The sequence below is a fragment of the Thalassophryne amazonica genome, chromosome 11 (genome assembly GCF_902500255.1).
Source record: "Thalassophryne amazonica chromosome 11, fThaAma1.1, whole genome shotgun sequence".
In the NCBI taxonomy this organism is placed as follows: domain Eukaryota; kingdom Metazoa; phylum Chordata; class Actinopteri; order Batrachoidiformes; family Batrachoididae; genus Thalassophryne; species Thalassophryne amazonica.
In genome coordinates this window covers 95,959,520-95,976,862 of record NC_047113.1, presented here as the reverse complement: position 1 = coordinate 95,976,862, position 17,343 = coordinate 95,959,520, and the positions used below count along the sequence as shown (strand labels likewise).

At 39.0% G+C, this 17,343-nt stretch overlaps 1 pseudogene; it reads right to left on the bottom strand.

The window, feature by feature from the left end:
- Positions 1–7,406: 7,406 nt before the first annotated feature.
- The window catches only part of LOC117519718, a 75,797-nt pseudogene continuing 65,860 nt past the window's right edge, over positions 7,407–17,343 (bottom strand).

Sequence of the window (17,343 nt, the reverse complement as noted above, 5' to 3'; positions counted from 1 at the left end):
GGCTTCTGTTTAGAACTACGCTTCCTCCTCACAGTCACCCAGTCGGCCTGCTTTCCCGGCTGCTCGGGATCTGCCAGGGGGTAACTAACGGCGGCTAAGCTACCTTGGTCCGCACCGACTACAGGGGCCTGGCTAGCTGTAGAATTTTCCACGGTGCGGAGCCGAGTCTCCAATTCGCCCAGCCTGGCCTCCAAAGCTACGAATAAGCTACACTTATTACAAGTACCGTTACTGCTAAAGGAGGCCGAGGAATAACTAAACATTTCACACCCAGAGCAGAAAAGTGCGGGAGAGACAGGAGAAGCCGCCATGCTAAATCGGCTAAGAGCTAGTAGCTACGCTAAGCTAGCGGATTCCTAAAAACACGCAAAGTGAATAATGTGTAGATAATTTAGAGGTGATTCAGCAGAAGGAGTGCTTTAGTTAAGGCACGTAAAGATTACACTGGGAAACAAATCGTAATCTAGATAACTAGATCAATCTAACTGCGCAGATTAAACAGCTAACAGATACAGAAAACCACCGCTGTGCTCCGGAACAGGAAGTGATACAATACCGCAGTGAGAGCCAACCACCAGTAGAGGCAAGCAATATTAGATCTAAAACACAAATAATGCATTTTCCTAGTTCTTAATTCACATTTAACAGTGCAGAAGAACAAAATCAGACATCACAGTGTGATCTGAGACTTTATGTCATGAAATGAATCATAGATGTGATCAAGCTGCCTGCTGAGAATGACTCCCTAAGATATGTGGTTCAGTGTGGAGCAGAATGAATTCCCTCTCGGGGTATCACAGTTGTAATTCAACTGCCTGTGTATGGTTGAATGACACTCCCTCCCAACCACAGGAGGGTAATATCTAAACTCATAAAAACTGTTTTAACATCATTTAGGTGGCATTTAAAGAAAAGTACAATAAAACCCTAAATTGCTCCTTATACACACCTTTACATTTCCAAACCATTTAGGTAATATGCTCAAAAGTTTACCGTTACTCAAAATCAATACCCATTATTATGTCATTTAAAACCATCCAACATAATCTGGAGCACAAAATGATAATACAAAGTTGATTAATCAATTCAGACATACTCCTTTTTTCAAAGTGGCAATATCTCAATAGAACTATTTTGACTCTTGCTGAAATTATGTCTGATATATTATGCCAGTTCATCCACAAGATCTGGCAGACTTCAAACAGCCTTTAATTTTATTTCTGCAGTTGTGGTGGAACATTTACATGCACTCATCATAGCATGAACGTCATGGCAATTTTGAACTTTTAATGATGTCTTTCAGCTGCTGACAGGAAGCAGAAAGTTCAACCACATTACACTCATTTTGGCATCTCTTCACTGGCTTCCTGTCTCTGTGATGTCAGATTTTAAGGTTTTGCTATTAACCTATAAAATTATTCACAGACTAGCATCTCTCTACTTATGGACCTAATTAAACCCTATGTACCAGCCCAGGATATGCATTCTCAGGGTGCAGGACTACTTTGTGTCACGAGGGTGAATAAGAAGTCTGTGGGCCACAGAGCCTTCTCTTATTGTGCACCTGGTTTGTGTTATGATCTCCTTATGGAGATACAACAGTCTGATTCTGTAGAGACATTCAAGTCCAGACATAAGATACATTTATTCTCCATTTTGTATGGCTAGCATACTGGCATAGTATGAAACTATGCCTCCTATCCTTTTAGAATTCATTTTATTAGCAATCGGAACAGGTCTTGACATTATCTTCATCTAAATTCTGGGTCTGTTATTGAAGCTTAGGGCCAGTGGTGGGCACACTTCCGATAATCCGATAACCGATAATTATCAAAGATAATGTTTTCATTATCGGATTATCTTTTTAGATAAATTTAAAAACCATCATCGGACTAATTATCTTCCGATGAATTACTGTCCGATAACTTTTAGACCGATAACATACTAAACTAAGCTGAACAGTGAAAAAACATTTTTAAAACTGTTAAAGCTGTTGAGACCTACCTGTTAAAAGTTTCCTAATAAGCATGTTGCTCTATCCTCTGCAAACAGAAACCACACTATCGTCTGTAAGCAAAGGAGAACTAGTGACCCAAAAAAAAAAAAAAATTTCCTTTAACACCATACTGATATAATCGCAATGTCACCAAGTCATCCAGAGGCATACATGTTTAACTTATGGTTCAAGTTATTTAAAATTATTGTCATGTCTGAAGTTTATAAAATGAAAATATCAGATATATGTTTTCGTTTTAAAGTAATGTGCTAATTTTTAAGGTTTTGTGAGCACATGCTGTGCCAGGCAGCAATGCATTATGGGTAGCATAAGGTAATCTCAGACGTTCACGAAAGGACAAATGCATTTCAGACACTCTGTTCAGGGTCCACAGATAACAGCATTAAACTCTAGTGCCTAAAACTCTCGTGAATATATTCTCTGGGTTTATAGACATTAGTGTATTTGCGTTTGTTAAATTCCATGCATCTTAAATGTAGCAGACACGGATTATCTGGAATTTTGTTTGACATTTTTTCAAGGCTGCTACTGCCATCTACTGGCCAGGAGTGTTCATGGCAGTATTAAACGTCTGGGTACATGGCTGCTCTCAAAGTGTTGGTATTGTCCATTGTCCAGGCGCTTTTTGTGTGCATATATGTTAACTTTGTATTCTAAAACTACGGTTAGAAGTAATTCCGACTCCTTATCGGTCCACGCGAACGAGGTTGGCGCCATGTTTTTAGTTTTTGTGGAAGTGACGACAAGAAAATAAGGCTCCTGATTGGATAGAATTTTAATCAGTACCGCCACCCAAAGGTTTGGCAGATTTTTTTTTTAAATGACGTAGTGTGGATGAAGTTTTTTCCCCAAACTGAAAGGGTAAGATATTTGGTTTTACAAATACCCGACAACGTGTGTACATGGCCTTATGTCTGTGAAAGGCACTATATAAATAAATTTACTTACTTACTTACTAATATTGAGTGCACGTTTTACAACATCATAAAAGTTTTAAAACATGCAATTGCGATGACACTTCCAGGGCTCTGTAAAAATGCCTGTTTTTACAAATAAAAATGGAATATTTTACAAAAGCACATTTATCTTTAAACCAACACACGACACACGTCACATTAACGTGTTGGTTTACATAATGGATTACTGAACCAATCACTGTTTAGCACTTTTACCCAGAATGCTTTGCGGTCTGTGTCTGTTACAAAACCTCAGAATTAGTGCCTTATTCATCATTAAATGATATATGTTATATTTTAACTTTGTACAAATGACAGAATTGACATTAATGGAGTTATTCTATCAGTATTTTCAAAAAACCTTAAGTTAGTATGACTTTATTTTTCAAGACCTCCGCCTGACTGGAGTGTAGAAGTTGATAAGGAGCTGGCTTTATGGCTGCTCTTGGTTTGTCTTTGTGGTGGGAGTGCTGTTGTAAACAAGAGCTTCCAGCAGGGGCAGAATGTTAAAAGAAAAATTATTATGATTAGTAAAGAGTTGATTTTGTGGTTGCTTTCAGGATTTGTCTGTGCTCCTTCCTGCAGGGAGCAGCATGGTCAAACATTATTGCTTATTGTTTAAGTCTTTTACCGCTTTTGATGCTTTCAAAAGCGATCGTGTTAAAAATCAATTTCAGCTCTTTAGTCACTGCAGATGTCCCATAGACAACACCGGAATTTATCGGTTATCGATTATCTGTAACTTCTGATACATTTATGGGTGGTTTATCGGTTTATCTTTATCAAAGATAACTTTTCAGTTATCTTATCTGTTATCAAAGTTAATTTTTTGGTTATCTGTGCCCACCACTGCTTAGGGCTAGCAATCAGCAATCACCTTAGGCTTTTTTCTGCTGTTCTGTTGATTCACTGCTGATTAATTATACCTTAGGTGTAGTTTTTCTGGCCGACTAACTCTGCTCTTTTTCTCTCTGTCTGAGGTACAGATAGGGGGATGGCTACTGAACACAGAGTGTTCAGATTGACTGCGATATGCCACGCCTGTCGCTGATGTGACACACTGCAGTCTGGGTTTGGAGTGGACATTGCTGCAGGCACAGGCCCACTGATAGCATGAGGAATGCTAGATGACCCCTGTCTGTGACAGAACTGTCTGGGTGGACTTCTCATCAAATTATTTTGTTATTATGTCATATTGTTTTGATTTCCTGTTTTCTGTTTCTTCACCTTTGTAAAGCTTTGTAAAACTCTTGTAACTGCCAGAATGGTCTAAGCAGTAGGTAAACCCTCTGAGTCTGGTCTGCTTGAGGTTTCTTCCTCAGTATCATCAGAGGGAGTTTTTTTCTTACCACTGTCACCTGTGTGCTTGCTCTAGGGGTTAGTAAGGTTAGACATGCTTGTGTGAAGCGCATTGAGGCAGCTTTGTTGTGATTGGCACAATATAAAATTAAAATGAATTGAAATTGAACTGTTTTTTTTTGCCAGGGTGGAATGATTGTACATCATACATCATTAATGACTCAAGAACAAGACTCAAGAATGACTCATTAAAGAACAAGAATTGGTTGCACAGGTTTAAATTTATTTTGAATCTTCTGTAATTCACACAGATTCAAAATGATGCATACAGGATGAAATCATAAATACAGTTGAGCTTAAACGTTTACGTACCCTGGCAGAATTTTTGGCCATTTTTAAGAGAATATGAATAACAAAACTTTTTTCACTCATGGTTAGTGGTTGGGTGAAGCCATTTATTGTCAACTGTGTTTCCTCTTTTTAAATCAAAATGACAAGAGAACTACCCAAATGAACCTCATCAAAGGTTTACATACCCCTGTTCTTAATACTGTGTATTGCCACCTTTAACATCAGTGACAGCTTGGAGTCTTTTGTGGTAGTTGTGGACGAGGCTCTCTGATGGTAAAGCTGCCACTGAATACGTTTCGGACTTTATTTACATTAATTACAAAGAAATACAAACAGTATGGCACTTTATGGTAAATCTGCATGGAGTAGACAGTTTTCAAAAACTGAGTGACTGTGCAAGAAGTAGAAGAGTGAGGAAAGCCACCAAGACACCCAGACAACCCAGAAGAAGTTATAGGCTTACGTGGCTGTGATTGTAGAAATTATGCACAGTGCAAGCTTTGCATTTAGTATCACCAGTTATCCATCTTCATGATGAAGTGTATAGAGGAGGATTTTCTTAAAAAGAAGACCTGAAAGTTTAGCAACAAATTGCCAGAAGGTACATCTGAGATGCAAGCCTGGATTTGATCTGTTTTGGTGAAAGAAAATCCTTCTCTGCTGTACTCCACTATGAACCTAAGAGTAGTGATGCTCCCTTGTAAGTGTGAAAAAAAAAGTTTTTTTTGTGTTATCATTCACATTCTGTGAAAAATGGCCAAAAAAAAACAAAAATTCCGCCAGGTTATGTAAACTTTTGAGCACAACTTTATATATATATATCACTTAAATCTGTTAAGAAGTGGTGCTGAAGGTTCTACAATGTCTTTTAACCTGATATGGCCTAGTCACTCCTCGTTAGGGCACTGTTACACTTAGGAAGAATGAGCATAAATGAAGCTGAATCAGGCTGAATGGGAAAAAAGCCAAACTTTGACACGCAGTCGGGAGAGACAGAAATTCGGACAGCTGTGTACAAATACCATGTGTCCACGAGAATGTGGGTGGATCCCAACTCGATTGATTCATGCACAACCATGTGTATGCATATGACTGCAGTCCAAATGTGGTTGGAACACAGTATTCCAGTATTTACTGTGTTGGAACACAGTATGAATTACTAGAATGCTTTCAGATTGCAGTAAGAATAAGAACAATGAACATTAAGTGTCATATGGGTGCAGTTTGATTGCCACCTGAAGTCTGGTTGGAATGTAAGGAAGGGGAGGGGTGGATGGGCCCAGTGCTGTCTTGTACTGTGTTTGTCAAGACGTGCTTTTCCTGTCATGTAAACCAGGTACCTCGGCTCATGGCAGTGCTGTTGTGCATGGAAGCACAGTGACCAGATGATATGACCTCACGGATGAGCTGCGGAGCTATCAGATGATATGAGTTCACACATGAGCAGCAGGGCAATCAGATGATATGAGCTCATGCATGCACAGTGGGGCTTTTGCTTGGCTTCCTCACACACCAGGTGTAACACACCCAGGACTATCTACACTAAGTTCACTCGAACCTGGATAGGGGAAGCGGCACTGTGAGGATTCTCTTGCTGGACTTCTCGAGCACCTTAAAAACCATCCAGCCCCTTGCACTTCAGATCAAACTAAACAGGATGTGAGTGGACCCCTCCCTACTCACTTGGATCTCCAGCTAACTCACCAACAGGCTGCATTATGTCAGGCTGAGGGACACCACATCTGAAATTGTGATCAGCAAAACCAGAGCACCACAGGGAGCAGTGCTGGCCTCTCTTCTGTCCCTGTGCACCTCAGATGTCTGCTACAACTCTGAGCTGTGTCACATCCAGAAGTTTGCAGATGACACAGACATTGTTGGATGTATGAGGGATGACAGAGAGGAGGAGGACAGGAGCTTAGTACCACACAATCCGACAGCAGATAAATATCGAAGCTAATGTTTTTGCTCGCAGATTAGCTTTTCAGATAAGTTTTAAAACCATCATCAGACTAATTATAGTAAGTAAGTCCCTTCGGCTGCTCCCTTGTTTTTGCACTCAGGGTCGCCACAGCAAATCCAAGGTGGATCTGCATGTTGAATTGGCACAGGTTTTATGCTGGATGCCCTTCCTGACGCAACTCCACATTACATGGAGAAATGTGGCAGGGGTGGGATTTGAACCCGGAACCTTCTGCACTGAAACCAAGCGCACTAACCACTTGGTCACCACCCCTGCCTCATCATCAGACTAATTATCTTATGATAAATTTAGTTCCAATAACATTTTTTTTTTTTTTTGCTGGTGAAGTGAGCAAAATTTAACGGTCAAAAACATTTGTAAACCCTAAAATCAAACATTTTAGTCTGTGTGTTGTGTGTTTATTTATGGCAGACTGGCTGCCGCTTGCTGAAGACATCATCATTAAGTGCATTGACGGTCGGTCGGTCAACACAGGGAGCATTGTGGGTAGTGTAGTTCAGGTTCACGTTGGACATTACAGTGTTGTCCCTTAGAAATCTGCTGCAAAACCCATCACACATTGTGCTAAAAGAATTATTTAAATATCTAACGGACACTGAATTACTTCATCTAAACAAATGACTATGGCTGCCAAGAGTTAAGGTTTTGTAAACTCTCAGCAATCATTCACCAGCCCAGTAAGTGGCAGTAAATGCACCTTAAGCTGGTGCCATCCACCACTGAAGCTAACTTTTTGGTTAGCTGTGCCCACCACTGGTGCAAGTGTCAAGATTTGTCCTGTAGACACACTGAGATCACTTTAAGCCCTCTCTCCTGGGATGTGGCACACCATCTGGATGTCACTGGGCATGATAGTGACCCTCTTGGCATGGATGGTGCACAGGTTGGTGTCCTCAAACAGGCCGACCACGTGTTTCCTGCAGAGCCATCACAGCTGAGTTCTGGAAGTTCAGATCGGTCTGAAAATCCTGCGTGCTTTCTTTTGTCAGGCGCTGGAAGGACAATTTGCAGATCAGCAGCTCTGTAGATTTCTGATAGCAATGAAACTCCTGCACCGCGATGGTACCAGATCTGTTAACGGTGAGGCTTCTTCACACTGCTGGTGGCAAGAGTGCTCTTATGGGCAGCCTTTGTAGCCAGCTGATTTCTGGGCGCTTTGCCACCAGTTGATTTACTGGCAGTCTGCTTGGTTCTTGCAATATTTGCAGAGCAACAGCTTTCTTTTCAAAGCAGAGACACTTGACCATATCACACACATTGCAGTTGCGGATGGTAATGGTCAGAAATTCAGCGTCAGTGGGGCGGGCAGGAGTGGGGCTGTGGGACAAAGAAAATAGTCCAGCACAGGACTCTTCTGGCATAAAAAAAAAATGTGCCTTCCTCACAGCAATGCAAGGCCTCTCCACAAATCTGTGTCTGGTGCCTGCCCACATGGCAAATATGGCCATAGGATGGCAAACACGAGACGGAGTGGGAGGCAGCGCCGTGTCCTTCCATTGCACAGGACCTGGTGGTACTGGACATCACAGTACAACCAACGTATGGACCGGACTCATGCCATATATGTCAAAGCCGGCATTGGTGTGGTCACCCACTCACTCATGTAATTACATCTACGCTCGTCCTACCCTTCCCAGTGCTTACTGACCTCACGGGCGTGTGTGTGCATAGAACAGGTGCTGAAATTATGAAATGATCACTCAGTGTGTGTGTGTGTGAGTGCGTGTGTTCATAATGGCTGAATGAGCCACTAAGTGTGTATGCACGTGTGCCTCACTCACACTTAGCGGGGTGCACGTGCACACCACTGACAGCGACTGGACTCCATTTGCTGCTAAATATTGTTGTGTGCTGAATTTTGGTGCATGTGCCTGCACATGCATTTGGCATTAGCAATCCTCAGCAATTTTTACAGGAGAATAAAAAAGTGTCCTCAACAGTTCCACTACAGTGTAGTATAGGAGCTGCACTGTTCCCTGCAACATGTGATAAAAACAGCACAACGCATCTCAGGAGTTGGCTTCCCCTCACTCCAGGACACTTATCACACCAAGGTCACCAGAAGAGCATGCAGCATCATAAGGGACACCACACACCTCCAACAAACTCTTTTTACACTCCTTGCATCAGGCAGATGATACAGAAGTGTGAGCTCAAGGACAACAAAATGGACAAACATTCTTTCCACAGGCCATCATATTTCTGAATGCACAGTGCACTTTCCCACCAATTTGCACTACTGAACACTGGTTAACTCCCATACATTCAGAAGTGCAATATAGTTACACAAACATCTCACCTGCACATGCACAATGCACTTTGTGACATACTGCACAACAGATATACAACCCTCATATAGGCCTACATACATAATTATAACAGTGTGGCCCTTGGGGGGGCAGTTTTTTCATGACATTGGCACTGCCTCACCTACTGGGGAGTCTGGGGCACCTCACCCATAAATGTTAGAAATATTACATGCAATTTGGTGCAATTAACACGCTAAAAGAGAACTATTCCTCTGTCACATTTTCTTGCTCCTTCTAGTCATAAAAAGCATATTTCCCATACTGGCAAGATGACAGAAGTGTAATGAAATTAAATAATTTGTTAATATTTAATGTTAATATTTAATTTACCTCCCTATGGGGCATCAGAATATGTAACAAATTGAAAATATAAATATTATTAATTATTTAATATTGATTGTGCCTCACACAGAAGCACCTAATCAAATGTAACAACATTTATTATTAATAATTATTGGGCCACACAGGGCACCAACATATACTGTAACAAATTGAGATTTAAAGATGTATTAATATTAACAATTAATATGCATCATAAGGAACACCAAATGTAAGAAAAAATTAAAAATATATATTTATTAATACAACTTATTTAATATTGAATGGCCTCCCTATGGAGGACTAGAATAAGTAATGAATAATAGCATTAACATTGATACTATGAATGTTACATGGACCTTCTATGGGTGCACAATAATTCTATGTAATATAAGACCATATTTAATCAAATATGAAATTTAATTAAACCTCAAAAAGGGGCACCACCTGTGTAATTTTCAGACATGCAGGACATCAGGTTAAAGAATAGTAATCTCTTTCAGTCTTTGATCTGAAAGTCATAAATTCCTGATACGATTGATTAAACATCTGTTTTAACTGAACGCAATAAAATGACTGGTGTAATATTTACACATTTATTTATATATATGCAGAGATAAACATAGGTGAAAGACATTTTGAGAATATGAATAATGATTCAGAGTTTTATTATAGAGACAGTCTGTTAATAATGAGATGTTCAAAGATAGTCCATTTTTTTCTTCTGTTTTATCCAGAGTCAGGTCACGGGGGCAGCAGCTCAAGCAAAGCCACCCAGACCTCCCGATCCACACACACCTCTCCCAGCTCCTCCGGGGGAACCCTGAGGCGTTCCCAAGCCAGCCGAGAGACGTAGTCCCTCCAGCGTGTCCTGGGTCTTCCCCGGGGCCTCCTCCCGATGGGACGTGCCTGGAACACCTCTCCAGCGAGGCGTCCAGGGGGCATCCGGAAAAGATAGTGAAAGAACGAAGTATAAGAAGTTAATGAGAATAAATCTGACTGGAATTTAATGATGAATTTAGGTTCACAAATTATTATTATTATTAATAAAATTACCAAACAAATATATATAGCCACTTTGCATCATTTGACAACAAAGCCCTTAGGAACACTTAGTTGGATCGTTTAGCTAGGGTCCACTGGATTGTATGTGGTTCCAGTGTGGTCTGATTTCTTGATGGGCCTTTGTGACCTTCATTTAGCTGCATCTGGGTTGACCCAACCAAATCCCCCAAATGACTACAGGCATTGGTCCGGCTTGTTTTCCCTGCTAGACTTGACCATGATTCTGTTGGTCTATTGAAGCTGGTTGTGGTTGACCCAAGGATGAAGATTTTGGTGTTTGTTCTCAAAAATGCTTTGGTGGTTTCAAAAATGGTCTTTGTATAAATTTATAAAAATGTTCAAGGCTTCTAACTTCTTATACTTTGTTGTTTCACTATCTTTTCCGGATGCCCCCTGTACGCCTCGCTGGAGAGGTGTTCCGGGCACGTCCCATTGGGAGGAGGCCCCGGGGAAGACCCAGGACACGCTGGAGGGACTACGTCTCTCAGCTGGCTTGGGAACGCCTCGGGGTTCCCCCGGAGGAGCTGGGGGAGGTGTGTGTGGATTGGGAGGCCTGGGCAGCTTTGCTTGAGCTGCTGCCCCCACAACCTGACTCTGGATAAAACGGAAGACAAAAATGGACTACCTTTGAATATCTCATTATTAACAGACTGTCTCTGTAATAAAACTATGAATCATTAATCATATTCTCAAAATGTCATTCACCTATGTTTAATGAGATTTGTAAAATTAAAAAAAGGGGAAAAAAAAACCTTTGAAAATTCCCTCTTAATCTGAAAAACTGAGCTAGGAAGTTGTCTTTAAAATGCAAAACTTGTCTCAAGCCTTACAAGTTATCAATACTGGCACATTAACAACAAAAGTTATGAAGCAATGTTACAAAAGGACAATAGAACAAAAGATCAACTGAACATAAGCCACATGGTTCAATGAACAAACAGGCAAAAAGGGTAGGAAAAAAATGAAAAGTGAAGGCAAGAGAAAAAAAATGGAAGAGGATTCTTTGATTAGGGCCTTTTAAAGGGGGCTATGCCTAGACATAGGCTCCACCCATTTGGTCATATGGTTTATACCCACAGAATAAGTCAGAACCACACAACAGATATACTGGACACATTTGGTTTTTTATACTAAATATAAGATTACTAAGTTTTCTAAATACATCCTAAGCAGGAAATCGATTAATGGAACACTTTTCACCATGACAATTCATTAATAATTCAAGAGATAACATTTGACACCCATCAACAGTTATAAAAGGCTTCACTTGCAAGAAACATGATAACAGGTTAACTTGGAATATACACCTTGTCTTTTGATTAATTATACAAAGTGGAAAATACATTATAATGTTCTTTTGATTAAAAAAATAAAATTGTACACTAAAGTTTGTCTGTGTCCTTCACTGTTGGTGACACTGTGGTTCTGCCAATGGTCATAAATTTTATGACCCTTAATCCAGTGTGGGTTCATCTTTCTTATAGACTATTCATTTCTTGTCATTACTCTCCAAAAGACTACAGAGCCAACTGATATTCAGACACTGGTGCTCAGAGTGCTTCCTGTTATCCCTGGTGACAATCCCACAGACATCTACAAAGCAGGCTTTGTAAGTAACCTGATATTGTCTCAAAGAGTATCTTAAAGGACCAGGACTGCATAGTATTAAATTTTCACCAGTATTTTCTAATTCCTTTCTTTGATATACCCTGTGAGCATAGTTTTATACAATTCAAGAATAAGCTGTTGTTCCACTTTTTACTAGTACAACTTGCCAATATGGTTAGTGTCAATGTGATTTGTTGAGGTTTCCAGTCTGCCATTTCCCCTGTCTCTTAGCACCCTCATACAATGAGGCTGGATAGGCTTCTGTTGTGGTACTCAAACAGTTAAAAATATACATGGGGTAACCTTAATAACAACAGCTCTTTCCAACCTTGTTGGGTGATGTGTTTACTACTCCAGCATGTGAGTTGGTTATATTGCTTGATATTAACTCATTGAGTGCCAGCCATTTTCAAAGTTCAGAACATCCCAGTGCCAAGATTTTTTCAGCACTTGAGTGTTTTTTCAAGACCCATAGAAAATTGAGTTCTATGTCCATGTCAACAACAAACATACCACAAGAAAAGAAAAGAGAAGAAAAGAAATTGGCTCAATGACGCGTCTTTGGCGCGGGGGCATTACTATCGGAAAAGACGCGTTTTAGAGTCAATGGCATCGAGTGAGTTAACTGAGCGCAAGGTCTGTATGAGAAAATATCAGACCTAGGTGTTGTCCGTACAAAAAACACAGAGGTCTGATATTCCCATAGAGACTGAGCAAGTGAGGTTAATAATTAATTTATTATATGGTTTTATATATATATATATATATATATATATATATATATATATATATATATAAATATATATATATATATATATATATATATATATATATATATATATATATATATATATATATATATATATATATATATATATATATATATATATGCAACCTTAAGGTATCACCCGAATATGAAAGCTGCTGGCCGTTTTGGGCTCGTAGTCGGACCTGTTCGCTTCACCTCTATGAAGAACTTACTTAAAAGATGGTCAGGTTTGCTGGTAAACTTTCAATCTGTGTATTTTTTCTGATGCTGTTTAGATATTTGAGGAGTATGTTCATGTCCAACTTGGTTTTTTAAATTGTGTTTTTAGCTTCCTGGTTTGTAACGAATGTGACACGGTAACGGGCTGACATGGGAAAATATCAGACTGGTAATCAGCCAGTCAGAGTGTGCGTAGCATTGTAGCCATATAATAATGTTGGGTATTAAATGAGAAATGTTATGTTTGTGTTCTCATGTTGATATTGTTTCTTAAGGATTCTGATGATGGTGACTCATACCGCCCCCCCACCTTTACATTGGGATCATCCTCGTTCCCTGCATCTCAGTCCAGCCTCGTTAAAGATCATCATTGAGGGAGAAGTCATGATGAACAACATTCAAGCCCTGCCAAATGTTATGTGCATCCTGTTTGGACTTGCATATGCACTGCATCTCAACTACCCAAAGTCTATGAAGCTCACATTCCAGTTCATCCAGGCATGTTCTTGTGTTAAAACCCAAGTTATAACCATTGACAAACAAGCTTACAATGTATGCTGTGGTGAGTCTCCTGTGAGAAGTCATGGCTGCTGTCTTTTTGTTGTAGTTGTTGCTTTTGCTGTTTCCAAGGCGCAATGTGTGGCCGCATTCAGGATGTGCGTATAGGTAAGTATATATTAGGTATATAAAGTGTCACATAATAGATATTAAGTTACTAATTAACTGGGTGAAATTGATTAACATTTAATACATATCTGCATAAAAAATTTTGGATTAATAAGTAAATAAAATAAAATACATCAACTCATATATTCTAGCACAAAAGTAAATAAGTCCCTTCGGCTGCTCCCTTGTTTGCGCTCGGGGTCAAGTTGATATAATGTATTTTATATCCAAATAATTTTTATGCAGATATGTATGTAGTAGTAAATTTCACCTCTATAATTAATAAATATAAGTCAATTCCACCGAGATTATCAGTAAATATGAATCAGTTTCCCGCAGATATTTAGTAATATTTTTTGCTTAGATACTTAGTAAATATGAATCAGCTTTCCTTGTGAAATTTACTAAGATTGACTACATTTTTTTGGACAATATAACTCATCATTTGGCGTGCTATTACTAAATCAAACATGTTTCAACTGTTGCTTTTATTAACATGCACTTTTTTTTCTTTAGGCTTAGTTAATGTATTCAGTACTTTTTAATCAAAACTGTAGAACTTAAAATCTATTCAATTATATTATGTGTCACTTTGTTGCCACTTTTTTGAGTAAACATTTGTCAATTTTTTTTTTTTTACAGTGTAGTTTTAATGCATGTCAGTATTTTTCCTGTTCAGAATGTGGCAGGGTATTTTAAATGCTGTGCGTTCATATTCCTTCTTGGAATTTTTGATCTTTTTACTGTTTGTACTTGTCTTTTGGTTGACAAGGTGTTCATGAAGTGTTCCTTTGTAATGCTTTTTTAAAAATAAGTCTTTGGAACATTTACAATGTATTTTTTAATTTCTTCCTTTCCATACACTTTTGTTGAAACAATGTATTTAATACAATAATGTCAAAATCAATATGGTACAATTAATTAAATTACAAGAAAATACATAACTTTTGTTAACAAATTGCTTTAAGTAGTGATTAATAATGTTTATTATGTTATTTGTTATATATGTTTATGTATGTTTAACTTAAAAGTTATTTTATAAAACAAAGAGGAATTATTTATGTGAACTAATGATTTTGAGTAACAACTACTACTGTGCAACGGGTTTCCATGCAATTTTCTAGTAAACTCAACTAATTCGGTTTCACTTCACAATCAAATACATGCTTATTTAGGGTCTGCTCCTTTCCTTGTCCCTGACCAAGGCAGTGTCTCTTCATCAGGAGTTGGTCTCCATGCACAGAACTGTGGCTTCCCACTGTTCCTAGTGGTTAGATTGTGTCTAACTGTAATTAGGCTTGCCTAAATGCAGAAGACAATATATATATATATATATATATATATATATATATATATATATATATATACCATGTCAGTAAAGGCTGTATTCTTTTCTATTCTATTCAGACTGCATCCCAGTATGCTCCATGTCACAGGTGGAACTGTGGTCAATCTTGATGACCCAATGTTATACATTTGATGATCATCACAGTTTATAGATCTATCCAGTAGGGTTGAGCCGGATACTCATTTCAGACAAGTATCCGGTACGGATAAGGCATTTTTGACGAGTATGAGCTTGATATGAGTAAAACTCGTCAATACCTGTGCACGTGCTGAAGGAAAATTCTCATTGCCTAACTACCTGTCTTCACACTCTGTGACTGGCCAGTCACACACAGCGCCCACCCCTCCCTACACAGACACGTCTCGCTGCACCATCTCACACACACAGACACGGACTAATCTCTCTCTCTCTCTGTGCTTGGCTTGATTTGATTCTACCTCATGTTGCTCATTAAGTTTAACTTAACTTAAATTAAGCTTAAGTTAAGTAAACTCCTTAAGTTTTCTTCAGCTCACCTCTTTTTTGGTTTGTATGATATTTAAATTTCGGTCACTGCCTTCACTCCGGTCGGGTTATTTATTTATTTATTTATTTTTGGACCATTTGCTTGCTCTTCTTTTGGTTGGGTGATAGAAAGTCAGTTGGAAAACTTTGCTCCTACTGAACGAGGTGCTTTTGAGAAGAATACAGTGAACAAGGCTGACATATTATTTCCGTTTGCCATCATGGATGTTTGCATGAATCACCAAGTTCACACAGATCATTAAAACATAAACTGTCTTACAGACTACTGACACACATACACATATAGCTGAACACACAAAGTAGCCTATATTAATAATTTTATTGAATATGGCTGCACTTTCTCACTGCAGTTCATAAAAATAAACTGGTCAGTTGAACAACCTCTCTCTCTCCCTCTCACACAGTCACTCAGTCACACACACATGTACACACAGACACACACACACACCCGAATCAATATTATTTAACTTTGTGTGGAAAAAAAATGCCAAGAACCGTAGGTAGTAAAAATAAACAAAAACCTGAAAAAAAAATCTCAGTCTGATCATAAAATTTAAAAAAAAGTGTTGAGTATGACAACTCTTTATCATGCATACTTAGTAGTTCATAATTTCCTGCTACATTGAATGTCAATTCTAAGGCTTGTTCTGATATTCATTCATACACTTAAGGATATTCATGTTCTGAGTTCATAAAAAACTTGTTCTGTAAATAGTTCTCTTACTTTTGTGATCAAAAACATTGATTTGAATCTCAATTTTGAGGCTGTTCTGTAAATAGTTTTCAAATAAACCAGTAAATATAGCAACTTCTGATCAATCCATATAAATTTCCGACTTAAAATAAAGTACTGATTTAAGCCCCACCCATTTGGGTTAAACCACACCCACTTCCGGTTTAGGCCCTGCCCACTATGAGTACAGATACGGTAGCCTGCTTCCAGCATAGGCGATGCACATTACGCCTGCGTTCAGCGGCCATTTTGTAACCTGATATGGTGTAAATTCCCACTGGTCACGCCTTGCAATGCCACGAACATGAGATAACATAGCCTGTTTCCGGCATAGGCGAAGCCCCTGATGTCACAAGTTATGCACCAATCAGAGCTCAGAGCTCTCAACCAATCACAGTAGGGGAGGAGACCTGCGGTACCTGGCTCTTCTGAGCCACTCCAGGCTACAGATATGGATACAGATCATTTAGATGGTTGAACAGATACAGATACAGATAGTGGTGTACTCGCTCATCCCTACTGTCCAGTCAATACAGGCCTCATGGCACTGTTATGTAGTTGTTCATGTAATAGTGACATCATCTAATTACTTATAAGATTCTAAGAGCCTTGTTTAAGGATTAGATTCAAGTCTGTTTTTGGCTCCGCCCCTGCACTTTTATCGCTGTTGTAACTAGTAAAGCTATTTCTAGCTCATAAAGCTTATCACTGTTATAACAATTTAGACCTTCATATAACCATGAAATGCCCTATATATTATGTTCATTGGAGGAGAGATGTCACAGCTTACTGCATGAATATAAAGACTGTACTGCACTGCCTCTGATGGCAGAAATAAAATGATAAATAAATCAAGACTAAGTCTCTGTACTTGGCTGCACAACCTGTCGTGGTTACTGATTTACAGAGCAGAGAATGGTAAATCCAAACTGACAAGAACCACATCAAACATTTACACCCTTGTAAGTGATTCACTGCTGCAATGGAGAAATGTTGTATTGGACAGATTGAAATTACATGGTTTATAGTGAAATGCATGTACACATGCGTGTGTGCGTGTGCACATACACGCACATGCACACACACAAATGTTTGAGGGTAAGTTCTATACAGAGAGAAAGCATCCTCCTCCTGTCAGACAAAACTACATTCTGCCCACCTTCTACTTCTGCAAAG